Raw genomic sequence first — 16,199 nt, 5'->3', positions numbered from 1 at the left:
ATCACTAAGAGCCAAAGCCATAATGTTGTGAAAGCCGGTTGCGTCTATGGTGTTTGCAACTGTTCTCCTAAATTTTTGTCAACTCTGCTTGTTTTAGTAGACATGATGCAATAGAGGGGAATTTTTTGCATGGAGGAAAAACAGGAAGAGGGAGCGATTTGGTGATTAAAATGTTAATATCTGCATTCTAGAATATTAATACCTACATGAAAAGGGATACACTTTCCCCTCAAATGAAGAGGTTTTGCCACAGAATTTAATTCTGCAGCTGATCCTACTGTTAATGGATTTTGCTTGCTATTTTCTATCCTATAGTAGTTTATAAAACAGTTCATATAGTCCTTTTGCAAAAATTAACAGCATTTATTGTGTTACAGTGGTTGCAATTAAAAAGGCAGTATTTCCACACTGCTACAAAATAAGGTATTAAATGATAAACTATACTCTTCTGTGTGCTTAGAGAACCAAGATTTTGCAGATATCTAATTTAATGAGGGAAGTCTTTAATTCTTTTGAATGATTTTAAATAAATACAATTTTCTTTGTTAAGAAGATACTGAATAAATTATACTAGTTAATGTGCTCTTTAGATGGACTCAATATCAGATACTCACAGACAACATAATAGACTAAATCAAGATCAGTATGATGTCCCTCAAAGGATGAATAATTAAATCTTAGCTGCCATATGTACCAAAACACAGGGTTGCAGAATATTTCTCGCTGAGCACATAGCCGAGGTTCCCATATATTCTGAACCCATTACAGATAATGCCCCAAAACTCAGCCTACACCAAGCAAAATGTATCTTTTTCCAGAACAATGTTTTAATGCTGCACATCAATTTCGCACACAGTTTGTATATGTAGTAACACATTCCTTCAAGGGAAAAACATGCATTAAACACATATGTCCATGAAGATGCAAGAGTATTTCAGCTGTGCCATCTCTGCTACTAGAGACTACAGCTTCTGCTTTGCCTGCAGAGGTTGCAAATTGGAGGCAAGATTCAGGATTGTCTTAATTGCAAAAACAGACATTAATCAGTTTCTGTTGCCAATTGATACATTTTTTTCTTCTCAAGCACTAAAACAGTCATTTTTGTCACATGATCATATGCCAAATGCATTTAGTTTTACTGTACTCTACATTCTTAAAATAAATTTATTCCTTTTGGAACTAAACATGTCACTTATAATCACAAATTAGTACAATTAATCCTTTAAAAGGTAAGTACAAGCACTGAATAATTACATACTGGCATTGGTCCAGTACTTTAATATTAAAGTCTGTGAAAATGAGAAAAAGAACAAACCTGTATTCATTTCAGTTTACTATTTTCTTAAATATTGTAAATCATGAACCATAGGATTTAATAATGATTCAAAATGTGACAGTTCAGTTTTAGATTACTGGGTTTTATATTTATGATTTGGTAGTTTATATGCAAATTATGGTATAGATTATTGTTGAAGGTTGATGTCAACCAGCTGCCAGGAACCCACCCAGCTGCTCTCTCATCTTCTGCCCTCAACAGGTCAGGGGGAGAAAAATAAGATAGAAAAGGCCACGGATCCCAATAAGGACAGGGACATCACTTACCAATTGCCAACATGGGCAAAATAGATTTGACTTAGGGAAAATTAATTTAATTCTTTGTCCATTAGAGTAGAATGGTGAGAAACAAAGACAAAAAACCTAAAACACCTCCCTCTATCCCTTCTTCCCAGTCTCCATTTCACTCCTTCATTACGACTCTTCTGTTATTGTGGCTGGTCCACAGCAATACCTCCGTGTGGCTCCTTCCTCCTAATTTTTTTGCCCGCTCCAGTGTGGGTCCTTCACAAACTGTGCCAACACGTGTCCTTCTCACAGGCTGAAGTCCTTTAGGATAAACCTGCCTCTGTGTGGGCCATCCACGGGCTGCAGTTCCTTGAGCCCGTGTCCACCTGCTCCAATGTGGCATCTGGTCCTCCATAGCTGCAGTGTGGGTATCTGCCCTGGCATGGTTCTACGTGGGCTGCAGGGAAACACCTGCTTCACCATCATCCCTCCCACAGGCTGCAGGGAAATGTCTGCTTTGGCACTGCACTCCTCCTTCTCCTCCTCCTCCAACCTGGGTGTTGGCAGGGTTGTTTCTCACACTTTTTCCCCCCCTCACTCTGTTGTGCAGCGTTGTTGCCCTTTCTTAAATACATCTTCATAGAGGCGCTACCAGCTTGGCTGAGGGGCTCGGCTGCGGGTGCAGCAGGTCCACAGGAGTCAGCTGGAACTGGCTGCGTTCAGCATGGGGCAGCCCCATGTTTCTTCCCATAGAGGTGATGTCTGCAGCCCCATCACCTAGATACTTACACCCAATACAATTATTTACCAACAAATAGGTTGTTTCTATATACTATACCAGAGTATCCAATTCCTCAGTCCCAGAGCAAGAGCTTAATGTCAAACAGCTACCATTTACTAGGAAAAACAAACTGAGTTCCAGTGTAATTGAGGACAGCTTTTCCCTTTCCAAACACTTAAAACAAGAAAAAGAGCCTCACAAGCTTTGATGTTGGCGAGGCCCATTCTAAGACAACTCTGCACCATGGTTAAACCAGGTTGTGTTCTTACAGGCAATCCATAGACTGGAATAAAGACCTTGAAGAAACGTTTTTATTTATTTAGAGAACAAAATGTACACAAAGTATAAAAATAGATTAACATAGTCATCAAGGAACTCTAAATTTAATACATAAATTCATTAGGGAAGCAATAAACATACTGTATAAATTAATTACTTTGTGGTTATCCTCATTAAATGCTACTTAATGAGTTAATAAGCCTGAAAAGCAATGACAAATTGCTAAAGTACATGCACAGGATTTTTTTCTTTTTAGTTTTTTAAAGCAACTTGTTTAACTTTATGCTGCAGCTTTGGATACAAGCTAATAACGTTTATGCAAAGTGGTCGCTTCACCTTCTAGACTGCATTAACAAGTACTTTTACCTAAAGAATGTGAGTTTGCCGGAAAATGCAGACTTTAGAAAGTTCAACAGCAGAAGGTACTCTTGCTAAGGGTTAAGAACCACCTGCTCCCTAAAATTAAGCAGAAAACTTATTTGTGTAATAGGATGGCTTCCAGCTTCTTGGGAAATACCAAGCAGAAACATACATACACATATATTTATACACACAGATACATACATTAAAATAAATATTGCTACATTTGAGAATTATATGCAGGCTTTTGTGGCCTCTCAGTGTTTGAGGATGATAAACACATAACCACATTGTCACAATTACCAACTGGCAATAGGCTGGGCAGCACTGGGGGAAGCTGTATCCAAAACCAGTAAATATTTTAACTTTTGTCATGGTGTATGAGCACTTCATCATTGACTGAGCTGTGTTATTAGCATGCTCTGGAAGATTGAAATGATGGCCCCATTTGTCATGTCACAGGTACGGAGACTGCTTATGCTCTCATTTTCTGGCTCAAACTGCCGTTGGTCTATGTTATGATTTAAACAAAACAACAAAAGTCACATACACATATTTTTCACCTGCTCTCTTCCCATGCCATAATGTATAATTGAGAGAAGACTACAAACTGCATCCTAGAGTACATTAGTCATATCAATACTATAAATATTTCTATTTATAGTAAAATATATATATAGTAAAATATAGTCTGAACATATCTTTGACTCCGATGGAGCCTCAGTGCGTTAACTAAGCATGTTTCAGTGAATGTATCAATACACAGTCCTCTCATCTTCCCACGACATACACAATTCACAGTGAAACTACCAGTGCTACCTTGACAGAAATATTTAAGGCAATCTTTGATTATTACATGCTCAAACAATACCTTAGATAACATCAGGATATTAATCCAAATTTTCACCCCCTTGATTTTTTATTAACTCCTTGAAACTTACTTTCAACAACAGAACCTAATTCCCCCTTGTAGGGACAAAAAGCAGATAAAGAAGTAGTATTTTGAACAAAGACTGCCAGTCCTTTTTAGGGATTCTCATTCCTTGAATTATGTTCCTTTTCCCCAAGAATACCTAGTCCAAGGAAATTAGTGTGCTTAAGTCCTGATTCTTTGAGAATTACGAGAAATATCTAGCAAATTTCAATGCCCATGACTACACACACACTAAAAAAAAAAAAAAAAAAAAAAAAATCAAAGCAGTTTCCAGCATCTTCCAGCATGACCATTCCAAGCAGGTAGTATCTCAGTATAAGCTGTCAGCATGTGAACCCTTTTGAAACAAAATCCAGAAAAAAAATCAGCTACCAAAGTTGCATCAGAGAATGATATAGTATTAATATTGCATCACATAAGGTGCTCTGCACTGCTGTGACAGTAGCTTTAACTCCACAAATAAAAAATAAAAAAAGAGTACGCTTCACAAGCAGACATGTGCTGATAGAGAACAGCTACCAGAATTTTTTTCCTTAGAAGTAAATAACCCTGTAGCCTGCTGTTTAAGCAAACCTTGAACTCTTCAAAACTAGTCACTCTGTAAACAGGACCGTGTCCATCAATCACACAAAAGCCTTTAGACATTTTCAATTGATTTTGGTCACTTAAGACTAATTCACAAAGGATTTGAAAGCCAGAGCACAGTTAAACACTATCTCCACAATTGGATAAAAATGTTTATTAAACAAATCAAGACATACTCATGTTACAAACGGGTCCTCAAGAGCTTTGTGCTGACACTTCGGTAATAAGAAAGCTAATGAGAACAGCTATAGTCTGCTCAGCACTGTTTAGGACACTAACAAATTGACTTTAGATGACTTATCATCAAGACCTTGTAGGAAGAAGCCACACCATTTAAGGGGGTGGGAGGAAGGGGAAAGACAGGTCATAACATACTCATCTAAGGAAATCTTTGATCCCAGGTTAATTACTGGGATAAGAATAAAAATGAAACTAGAAATAACAATTAACGTGGAATAAGTTTAACCACTTATCTCAGTTACAATTATGTATTTTTGATGTCTTGATAGGCACTTTGTTCTTCATTCATGTCGTCATTTTCAGTAGTCATGATAGCACTTTAAAAGTACAGTTTTGAAAAGAAATTTAAATACATTTTGAAACAGAAGAACCACAATCCGTCACTCCCCACATTTTCACAAAAACAGCCAGTGGAGTCGCAAAATGAAGAATGGGTGACATTGGCTGGGATTGGTTTTCTTTCTGTTTTTCTTTAATACATCTTATCTCACTCCTGAACCATTGTGTCTGTGGAAGAGAAGAGGAAAGGTCACCAGTAGCCAGTGGCAGCACCAGCTGTGAGCTGGAAACAGCACTTGTAGTTTTCAGCTGTCAGACGCTGGCTGAAATTTAACAAGTGCCAGTATGAAATGATCTGCAAATCTGTAGCTTTTTTTTTTAAAACTAGCAAGAACAAATTAAGGGGTTTGAAAGCATTTTGAAGTCTGTTATTATACATAAAGTATTGCAAGTTGTTCAGTCTCACTTGTTCCTGGGTTAGCAGAACTCCCACTCACGTTCTGCTCTTAAACACCAAAGCAAAAGGGCATTCTGTATTATGCTTGATCCACTCCCTGTTACAATTCCCTCATCTTTTTTCTCTCTGATTGTGAGGTTTTTGTGAAAGTAGACATCATAATAAAATGAGACTTAATACTAGTCATCACTTACTTACTCTTACAAGTGTTATCCATGAATCGTCAATGTCTTACAACAATGAATACAGCCAAAAACGCAAAAACCATACAAGGAAGATGTACAAAAGCAGCAGAACTACATCAACATGGGGCTTTGGGTCCAACTTCAAGTTTTATATCCAAAACTGTGTCTCTTCTGTGAACTAGGTTTGCCACTTCTAAGCTTCATGTGAGAACCATGTGTGTGTTTGAATTGAGAAGGAATTCACATACTTGGACCCAGCCCACAAGCAGGATAAAAAAGAAAAAAAAAAAAAATAAACTGCTTCCTCCACAACTGTGAGTTCAGCAAACGTGCTGCAACAGCAGCCGCAACACTGCTGTCCTTCCTTTTTGAGAAGATCAGCTAACATTCAGGCATGGATATAGAAAGACACCCAGGTCCACCCTTAGCCATTCCAAAATGCCAGCTTCTTTATCGGCACAAACAACCCTTTTGGAATGTGCACAGCCAGCCTCTCAAAGCCACAGCACTCCACCACCTCACACTGGCCTCTCAAATATCCTCATATTTGAAGACACTGCATTGAATCAAGAGCCAAGGGTAGGTGACAAACAGGTCCACAGTGCTTGTCTTTGGCTGTGTGCACATTTCCTTGATTTCTAGACATGACAAACTGGTGCAAACAGCTACAGCACGCTACTGTAGCCCATCACCCTCATTGTGCATCATAAACCAGGGAGGAAAAATTTACCTGCCATGCAGGTCACTATTTCCTTAAAGGGTATGGCCATGCATGACTTGACAGATCTGCAGACAACCTGAACAGAATAATTAGCTTTGTCCCTTAAAAGCAGACCAACATTACCCCTCACTCCTCTGCTCCCAGGACGCATGTTCTGTGGCTCTTTCTCTTGGATGGCTGAGAAATTCCATCCTACTCACTGGCACTGAACTGACTTTTTAAAAATCCTATGTATTAAAACATGGTCCTTAAAATATTAAGATCTAGCTAGTCTAATAATGGCTTACTATATACAGCAGAATAACAGAAATGGAATGCATTCTTGCCTAATGAAACTCCTCTGACTTAAATTATATTTGCTAATTCATTTGTCCCTGTGGACACTACCTAATTTCCCCTTGCTCTTCTCTCATCTGATAGACAGAAAGATTTTTGGGAGCAAGGACTGTCATTCATTATATGTCTGCACAGGACCTAGGCCACCAAAGCCCGAAGGCTTTGAAAATGCTACTGCATTTCAACATCCTCATCAAATAATGAGGACATTTGACTGCTTTTCCTAGCAGACACGACTTGCAGTAGCTATATCTAAAACTAATAACGAGGACAAAGTTTGAAAGTGGTATTTTCCATTCTCAGAAAACTATATAAAGAACTTAGTAGAACCACCTCACGTTGTTGGTAACTAGATTAGTTACTGATCAGGCATTCAGGTCTACTGAAATATGACTTCCATCATGGAGAGAAACACAGGCATGACTGCAGCCCATGGACTTCTTCCGCAGCAGCGGCCGCCGCAGCCAGCACAACACTGCACAGTTGCTGTAGGCTCTCCGTCTGCATGTCAGGATTCCTCTTTCTCTAACAACCGCACAGTTACCCCAATTCAGCACCTTTTATTAATGCTTTGTAAGGGACATATAGGATCACCCTCAAACACCCTGTGTTCAACTAAAAGTTGAGGGAGTATGACAGGGGAGGGGGAGAAAAACCACCAGTGCAAAAGCTACCAATCCTATACCAAGGAATAAAATTTCACATTTTTGGAGGAAACAAAAAAAAAGCTCCTTAGCATTCCGGAAGGCAATAGGTGCAACAAAGACATATTAACACAAGCATAAATTCCAAAAGCCTGGCTAGTACTTACACCAACAGACAAACCATACAAATAAAAATTGCTTAGATTGTGAAGCTATAAAGTCTCTGTTGGTGAAAGTTACCATGAAACAGCTTGGCTTTCTCTGCCTTTACTCACTGAAATAAGATTCCCCACCCTGATGAATGGTTTTGGTCTCAAGACACTGGCTGTCTAATAGAGTACCCTGCAGCTCCTGCGCGTAGTTTGTGCCCACATTTCCATTTCCTTTCACAGGAGGATAAAGAATATGTCTGTAAGCATAGAAAAGATGATTAAATACCAAAATTTCACTGGATATGGAATTTGAGTAAAACCAATGAAGCTGTCACCATCCACTTACTCCTCTGCATAGTAAGGTACAGCCACCATCAGGGCTAAGGTCTCCTCACTGGCAGTGCTCATATTAAAACCCAGCTAGATCTGACACTCAGGAGTGCTTCCAAGCTCTTTCTATCACAGGCATGAGGGGGCAGTTAAGGGCAGAAGACCTCCTGGGAGAGTGCTAGAGAAACGTCCCAGGCAGAGGAAGCCAAACTTGGCAGGGTCTGTACGCATACTGTTTGTCCAGAGCAGACCTTGAAGCAAATTAGCCAGCCAACAATGTCTTTTTCCACCCCCCCACCCCCACCCCCCTCCTCTTCAGAAGGAACTACTTCTCTATCTCTGCTAGGGATACTGAATTAATTAGCATATATGCAATGTGAAAAATCAGGAGACTTGTACCTGGGACTAAATCGAGAGCCAAATTATTTGACACTAAAATACATTCAGCGAAAAACAGTGAAAGGGGTCAAGGAAGTACTGGGACACTTAACATCAAAAACAGTATCTGTGGTAGGAAGTGGAAGCAGAGCAGAGCAGCTTGCAGTGTTTTTGTAGCCTTTCCTTTATATGGCTGTGTTGGCACGCTGGGATGTAGACGAGCATGTCCTGCTGGGAAAAGAAGAGATGTGACAGGACTGAGGAATCGTGAGCCCAGGGCACGATCTTGCATGCTGAAGCCACTCCATTTTTGCATTAAACACACATGCCCATGCTCAGTGCTCCCCATGCACACAGCAGCTCTCTGCCTACAGGTGAACCATTTTCTTTTACAAAGACAAACAAGCAAAAGATTAGTTTAAAAGCTTACTACAACTGTTGCGCAATAATAACAAGTGACAAGCTTTTAGGCTTAATTGCTTCATCAGTCCAATAAGGCAATAAGGTACTCTGAGCCTAACAGCTAGTTTGTTTCTTTCCCAGCTAGATCTATCAAACTAATAAACAGATCTCTCCCTACAGACCTTTTTTATATTATATTATTCTAGTCTGGCTACAAAGCTCCCCACCTTCCAAAACGTTAAAACACTAGCATTTAAAGAGAGCAAATTATTAGGTTTTAATTCTGCAAAGCATGAACTTCCCTCCAGAACTAAGGCTTAGTCAAATTTATCAATCTTTGGAAAAAGCAAGCCTGCTCTATCAAAATTAAGAGACCACTTGGGAGACCTTCTCTGAGAACAAAAACTCCATGACCACCTGCTTGATGGGCCAGGTTCTCTGTCCAACTGAAACATACCACATAGATTACCTGAAAACAAGCTACCAGAACAGCTTTATCCAAGGTAACGTTACATTTTCGAGCAGGCTTATGGCTGCTCCAAGTTGCACCTTACCATCTATATTTATACAAAGCTGCCTTGGCTGCTCATAAACCGCAAAAGCATGCAGCCAGTACCCCCTGGTTACACCCAGAGTTCCCCTCCTCACCCCCTGAAGGCCAAAGATAACTGTGGTATAAACTGATTCAAGCATGCCTTCTCCACTAGGTAACAACTGAGCAGAATCTGATCCTATAGATGCATGTTCTAAAGCCAGAGTCATTTGGGTTGCGGCAACTGACTGCAACAGGTTTTTGTAAACACTCGGCACATTATCTATCTTTGCCATCATGTAAACATAGAACAAAGAGTAATATTACCTTACAGACGTTGTCTACAGAACATTGTCATAGAAATAAAGCTCTCTATAAGCACTGGAAGTTAGTGGTTCTGACTTCCGTAAGGGTGTATATTCCATAAAAAGTCTTGCTCCAGTGTTATTTACAAAATTAGCAAGAAGCTTACGAGTAATTAGATCAGGGTGTTAAATCACTAATGTTCCTTAAATAAAACTCCTAATTAGGACACACTGCACATTTATCTACAAGCTAGATCTGACAAACTGCCCAAGCTTTCCCTTTCTAGCTGACATTCCGGACACCGCCAGGAAATGTGAAGCACCCACAGTACTCTCTCTCGTCAGGAAGGAGCCCTCGTTTGCCTTGTGCAGCTACAGGCAAGGACTCCTATGCCGATCCACTTTGACCTCAAAGTGGACAGGCATAGCAGAGAGAACCATGGCCATAGATGTAGATACCTGCCACCAGAAGGTCATTCATCTCTCTCTTCTGATTACATAGGGAGCCTAGGCACTAGCTCAGATTATGCTTCTGTGATTGGATTTAACTGCTGATACTGTAAAAATATAAAACTGTCAACACTATCTGTCTTGTTAGGTCTTCCCTCCTCCTACATGGTTTTCCTCAGACTCTAAGATAAATGCAGCTGGATAGATGCTTTTGTTTTATCACACCTAATAAAACAGCACCTGACACAAAGTCATCTCAATTGAGAATTGATCCACAGTAAACCGCTACAATACAAACATCAACAGTTACAATTCCTTTATGGCCTGCTTACCCAAAAGGTACTTAACTGCTTCAAAAAAAACCCCACAACTACATTGACATTGCATGCATCCTGCAGACAGTCTTTCCAAACATTTTGTATCTTATTCTAATCTCAAAATCATCCATGATATCAGAAAAGCAGATGCACAGATCTTTAGGTATCAAATGAAAAAAAAAATTTTTTTAAAAAAAGCTTTTCATCAGTTATTTCAAGTCCACTGAATAGTGCTTCATGTGACAAAAGACTTTCTATTTGTATGGAGCACTTCACTCCCTTTGACACGAACCATCACAAAAACTAATTATGCCTTCTGAACCACAATAAGTAGCTCTCAGTCACCTGGATTTTACTACATGAAGCAGTCCTGTTACATGCTTGTGCAGCAGTTGCAATGTACCTCAGATGCCTACAAGGAATACTTAACATGCACACCTCTGGGACAGAGCTAGCTGCCAGCATCTCACTATGGACTGAAATCACATTGTCCAGTTACCTTCAGACAAATCTTTGAGCAGCAGCCCCTTGTTGCCAGACTTATTCACTTGACAAACCCAGCTGTGCCATCTTAGCCATTTTCACTGAGGGAGGGGGATAAAAAAAAAAGCTTTAAGTGACTCAGAGGGTAACTTCAAATACCATTCAGCTGCTAAAAGAAACATTGCATTTTGGACAAACGCATATCTCTCTAGAACTTACTCCTTCTGCCACCAGATCAGATGAAAGCACTTATGCCTAAAAGCACCAGAAAAATTATCTTCATTACCATAGTGGCTGTATCTCTGGAGTCAACACAGGTGTTGTTAGCCTTGCACTGCTGGGGATGCATTGCGCTCTTCCATCGTTTTGAGGCCACTGAAGTTAACATTTGATACCTGACCCCAAACACACATTCATTCCAGAGAGGAACAGGCTATTTTTAGCACATCTGGAAATAACCAGCTACTTTTCTACATATGATGCCAAAATCAGTTATTTCAGCCGCCCTGAAGCCATTTACCTGCACAGCCTCATTGTTGGGATTAACTTACTTTTAGTCTACCCTTTAATGACCCTTTTTGTGTAATACCACAGCACCTAGCCCAGCAATAACATACATATTTGCTACATCCATAAAAAAACAAAAGCTTCAGTCATACTCTTCCTACAGCACAACCCAACAAACTATTTTTTTAATACTGTTTTTCTCCTACTGCATCTTACAATAACCTCAACTCTTTTCCAGTGGATACACCCAACCCTCTGTATTCAAATATTCATTCATACAGGAGATAACCAGAGATGTTCTGACTAAAACCAGGTTGGGTGTTCTGTCAAGTAAGAGCAAGTTTTGCTGAAACAGAAGCCTTTCTCTAAATGGTATTGCAAATCAAGGACGTAATTTTGGGGAAAACCACAATGACCGCAGGCTGAGGGAACTGGGGTTGTTTAGCCTGGAGAGGAGGAGATTTAGGGAGGACCTTATCGCTCTCTACAACTACCTGAAAGGAGGTTGTAGTGAGGTGGGGGTCAGTCTCCCAGATAACAAACAACATCATGAGAGGAAACAGCCTCAAGTTACACCAGGGGAGGTTTAGGTTGGATATTAGGAAAAATGTCTTCACTGAAAGGGTGGTCAAGCATTGGAACAGGCTGTGCAGGGAGGTGGTGGAATCACCATCCCTGGAGGAGTTTAAAAAACACATAGATGTGGTGCTTAGTGACATGGTTTAGTGCGGACTTGGCAGTCTGGGTTAACGGTTGGACTTTATGATCTTAAAGCTCTTTTCCAACCTAAGTGATTCTAAGATCCTATGATCTCAGCTGTATTACCCAGTAGCCAATACCTAGCATCATCATAATCAAGATTTGAAACCTGGTCCCACACTTCAGGTTGCACACCTTACTTTCATGATCCCAGATATTTTAGGGAAGAAAAAAAAAAAATCTGACCAAACAGATGTAATGTTTGCATAACAGTTCCCAGAATTATGGAGAGTGGTAAAGTGAAACATGTAGAAAGAAGGAACAAAAACCAATATCCATAATCCAACCCTCCTCTTTGCATACGTAATAAGACAGTCCAGGAATATAAACACTTACAGGCATCAATCAGAACACGGTATATTAACAACTAGTCCACAAAAAGGCTGTGCAAATAGCTACATACATAAATACACACACGCTGATGCTTATTTGACTGCTGTGCCATGTCTTTGAGAAGCTAAATAAATTAATAGCTAGGCTTGGCACCACATGAAACACACACCTTAGGGAAAATTAACAAACCTAAGTGCAAAGGTTAGAGTTAGCTACTTGCCAGGAAGGTTCTTACATCTTATTGAGCCAAAAAAATATGTGTTGTCTTTTTGAGAAAGATGCAACAAACTGTATTTCACATGAACTTGGCAGAGCCTTAAGCCAGTGGATCTGGCCCACAAAATGGCAAGTATTTCCAGCAGCTGTTGTTGCTGACAACACGTGACAACATGATATTCCCAGGCATCATCAGCTGCATCCCCAATTATTGCTGATTTTATACAGGATTACAACGTTTTCCTATGTTCATTAGCTACAATTATCTTAATAACAGTAGCAGAAAAAAGATGAAGTGGCAAAAACACAGAGTATGCAAGTGAGGTTTGCTGGGCTACGATCAGAAAGACAATAACAATTCAATATGCAGGCTTAATTTGAGATAGAGTACTGACTGGCTGTACAAAGCAGCTTTGGACCATACTGCCTCTTCGGGGTTTTGAGTGTTTTTTTTTTTAAGGCAGGTGAGAAATTGGCTATTTTGTCACTTTTTTAGAATTGGACAAAAAAAAAAAAAAATAGAAATCATGTTAATGAAAATCTGGATAAAAGCATTATTCAGATAGGAATAATATTTTTTTGTTGTATCTCACAATTGAAGAAGAGCACATTCTGTGTATGTACACATATTCAAACTGCATATTTGAGCACATCCTTTTGTGAAACAAACACACAGAAGTCACTCTGAAATAACCTGTTGGTTAGGACAATCAGGTGAGACAAGAGGTTTATGTTCAAATCTGTAATTCATCTCATTAAAGCATCCCGTTTATTACGGCCACTTACCTCATGATCACTTTGTCAGAGTTTCCATGTCTAAGCTAAGAAACCACTCCCCTTCAAAAGAGGAAAAATGTGGTTGAAACTGCCATTCTGACTGTCATTTCATGACAAAAATGTTTTAAGACAGCTTTAACCTAGATGGCTATTTTTCTTGGTATGATACCCTACATAAGCATGGTATTTTAGATACTTTCAAGCAAGGTAAATTCAATCTGAATTTAGCACTAAAACATTGTTTCACAGGACTGCATACTAAATGCCTTTCACCTCATTATGCTGGTTTGAAATAATGATATACTTAAAAGTAGTTCATGCTAGCATAAAATGTAAGAGCTATTCCAAAGCAGCGCAATAAACCACTGTTTCGTGATGGTCAGTTGCCTCAACCAGCACTACAAATACCGAGCAACTCAAGGTCCATTTAATTCCTACTGTACAATTACAGAATATATTATACCGTAGGTAGATTTATTCAAAAAATTTTGCACACTTCCAGTTGGAAGCATTTTGACCTCCCAGTTAGAAGATTTTCAACAGTTACTTTTCTCCACATTAAGTACACATTCTGCATACTATACATCAAACATTTTCACTAGTACTTGCAAAATTAATAGTCAGGAAAGATTCGGTTCATAATGAAAGCCTATTATGACAGAGACAGAATATATAAAGTCAGCTTCAGTCTGGAAACTTTCAGTTCTGGCCTAACCTATGTAACATTAGACAAATGGCTTCCCCTCTGTTCCTTCCTCTTACAAATTGCCTGCTGTACCTGTGTCACCCCTTGAGGCCAAGGACTGGCTTTCTCTTTATATAATGTGATTTACAGCTGGGATTTCTGAATACTGCTACAACATAAAATCACTGCAACGGTTCAGAGCTCTGCTCTACCAATCAGCCCAATCCCAGTCTTTACTGGTACTTTTAATGGCATCCCTGCTGTTCCATAACAATAGTCCAGTCAAGAGAACTTGTCCATTCATGTTGAATGTACTGTACACACACATATATATATGTACATAACATGCTTCCCCCCCCCCCCCGCCCCTCAGGTCACATCTCCAATGCTGACAATGAAGTCTAAGTGTGTTCTAGTCTCAGCAAACAGGAATGGTTTTACACCTGCAAAATCACCCCCAAAGCAACACACCACCTAAAAATCACCCCCAAAGCAACACACCACCTAAAAATCACCCCCAAAGCAACACACCACCTAAAAATCACCCCCAAAGCAACACACCACCTAAAAATCACCCCCAAAGCAACACACCACCTAAAAAGCTACTACTTCAGCACTGCTTCCTTGTTTTGGGTATAACCTACTTAAAATAGCGAGTCTAGCCAGGGCTCTATGAGCAGAATACATGGAGAACACACAGCTCGACAGGAGAATGCTCTCTTACAGAGATGTGGGAACAGCAGACAAGGAACCACAACCTGCCCGAGACTGTGCCCAGAAACAACCCACGTCAGAAGACCCCCGCGCTGCTCCAGGGCTGGCACTTCTCTTGTGCAGGGCCAATGTTCCCACTCTTCCCGTTGGAACAACAATTCCAAGTTTAAAAGTTTCCTCCAGAAAGTTCATAAACTCACCGGGCAAACACCTAAATTAATGTGCCCCCCCCCTTCCTGAAACAAACGGGATTATCCTGGCATGCTACTCGGTGTCTTCCCGGAGGGAAGAAGGGAAAAGTAATTCTTTCTGGAGAAAGAGATTGCAAGGCCAGCAGGCTCCCGACGCCAGCAACCCCAGCCCTCGCAAGCCAGGGTTTCTGGCACCCAGCCTCACACATACCCGACCAGCTCCCCACGGGGTGTTGCGAAAGGACGGCGCGGGGAGCCCCCCAGCCCGGCGCGGGCTCCGCGGCCACCTGAGCAGGGCTGCTGGTAGCCAGCACGGCACAGCGCCGGGCTGCGACACCCTTCTAGCATCCGTTCCGTAGGCACGCTTCCCCTAGACATCGGGATAGAACCGACTGACGCCGCCGGTGAAAGAAAACGTTCAATCAGAGATGCCCCTCCAGTTGCTCGTCAGCACCGATTTACACCGGTGGGGTGGCAGGCTTGCATCAGCCTCTGCGCCCGACCGGGGGGCTCGGGAAGGGCAATAGCATGCCCGTGAAAAGGCTGTTTTAAGGGAAAATGCAAATCTGGCAGAGCCTAAGTTAGTTTTCTCACCTCCGCACACAATAAGAGCGGACCGAGGCGAGCACCTCAGTGACCCACTGGATCTCCCTCCCTCCCTGCCTGCCCCGTTTGCACCCCACCCGCAGCACGGGCAGCTGCCGCACGGGCAGCGCCTCACCAGGGCACGGACAAACAGAAGAGAAAAAAAATTAACAAAAAAAATAATAATTTAAAAATTTAACACACACACCCCGAAACCACGAAACCCCTCCGCAACACGAGCCTCCTCACCAGCACGCTGCCGACGCCGAGCGCGGCGGGGCAGCCCCCCGCGCAGCCGGCCCGCGGGCGGCACTCACCTCGGGGGGACGGGGCAGCCGCCTCTCCGCCGTGCCGGCCGGCCGCGGGGCGGGGGCGGCGGCGGGGCCCGGCGCCGCGCCGCACTTCCACTTTCTCCGGGGGTCTTTCTTCGCGGCACGGTGCGCCCGGCCCGGCCCAGCCCCGCCGCGCCGCCCCTGCCTGCCTCCCCCGGCACTCCGCCCTGCCCGCCTCCTCCCGCGGCCGCCTCCCCGCGGTGCGGTGCCCAGCTGCCGGCCGTGCCGGGGCGGCCGGGGGGCGCCTCCCCCTGCACCGCCCCGCCCCGGTACCTGCCGGGCGGGCCCGCGGGGGCTCCGCGGCCCCGAGCGCCCGGCCGCCCCCCGCAGCCCCCCGGGCCCCGCTCGTTGCCCGCCGCCCCCCGCCGCGCTCGGGGCTCCCCCGGC

General features: G+C 42.2%; 1 protein-coding gene across 3 annotated transcripts in view; it reads right to left on the bottom strand.

Moving 5' to 3' along the window:
* Positions 1 to 15,965, bottom strand: part of MYO16 (myosin XVI) — a 412,244-nt gene extending 396,279 nt beyond the window's left edge. For 2 of the 3 annotated variants that reach the window (XM_055702542.1, XM_055702544.1), the window contains exon 1: positions 15,798 to 15,921. The gene's annotated coding sequence lies outside the window, so the exon portion shown is untranslated. Of the gene's footprint in view, positions 1 to 15,797 lie in introns of all 3 variants that reach the window. The other variant, XM_055702545.1, reaches the window with a different exon arrangement.
* Positions 15,966 to 16,199: the final 234 nt, after the last annotated feature.

This window comes from Falco cherrug, chromosome 2 (genome assembly GCF_023634085.1).
Source record: "Falco cherrug isolate bFalChe1 chromosome 2, bFalChe1.pri, whole genome shotgun sequence".
Lineage (NCBI taxonomy): Eukaryota > Metazoa > Chordata > Aves > Falconiformes > Falconidae > Falco > Falco cherrug.
The sequence above is the reverse complement of the archived record's forward strand: the minus strand, read 5'-3'. Positions and strand labels throughout refer to the sequence as shown.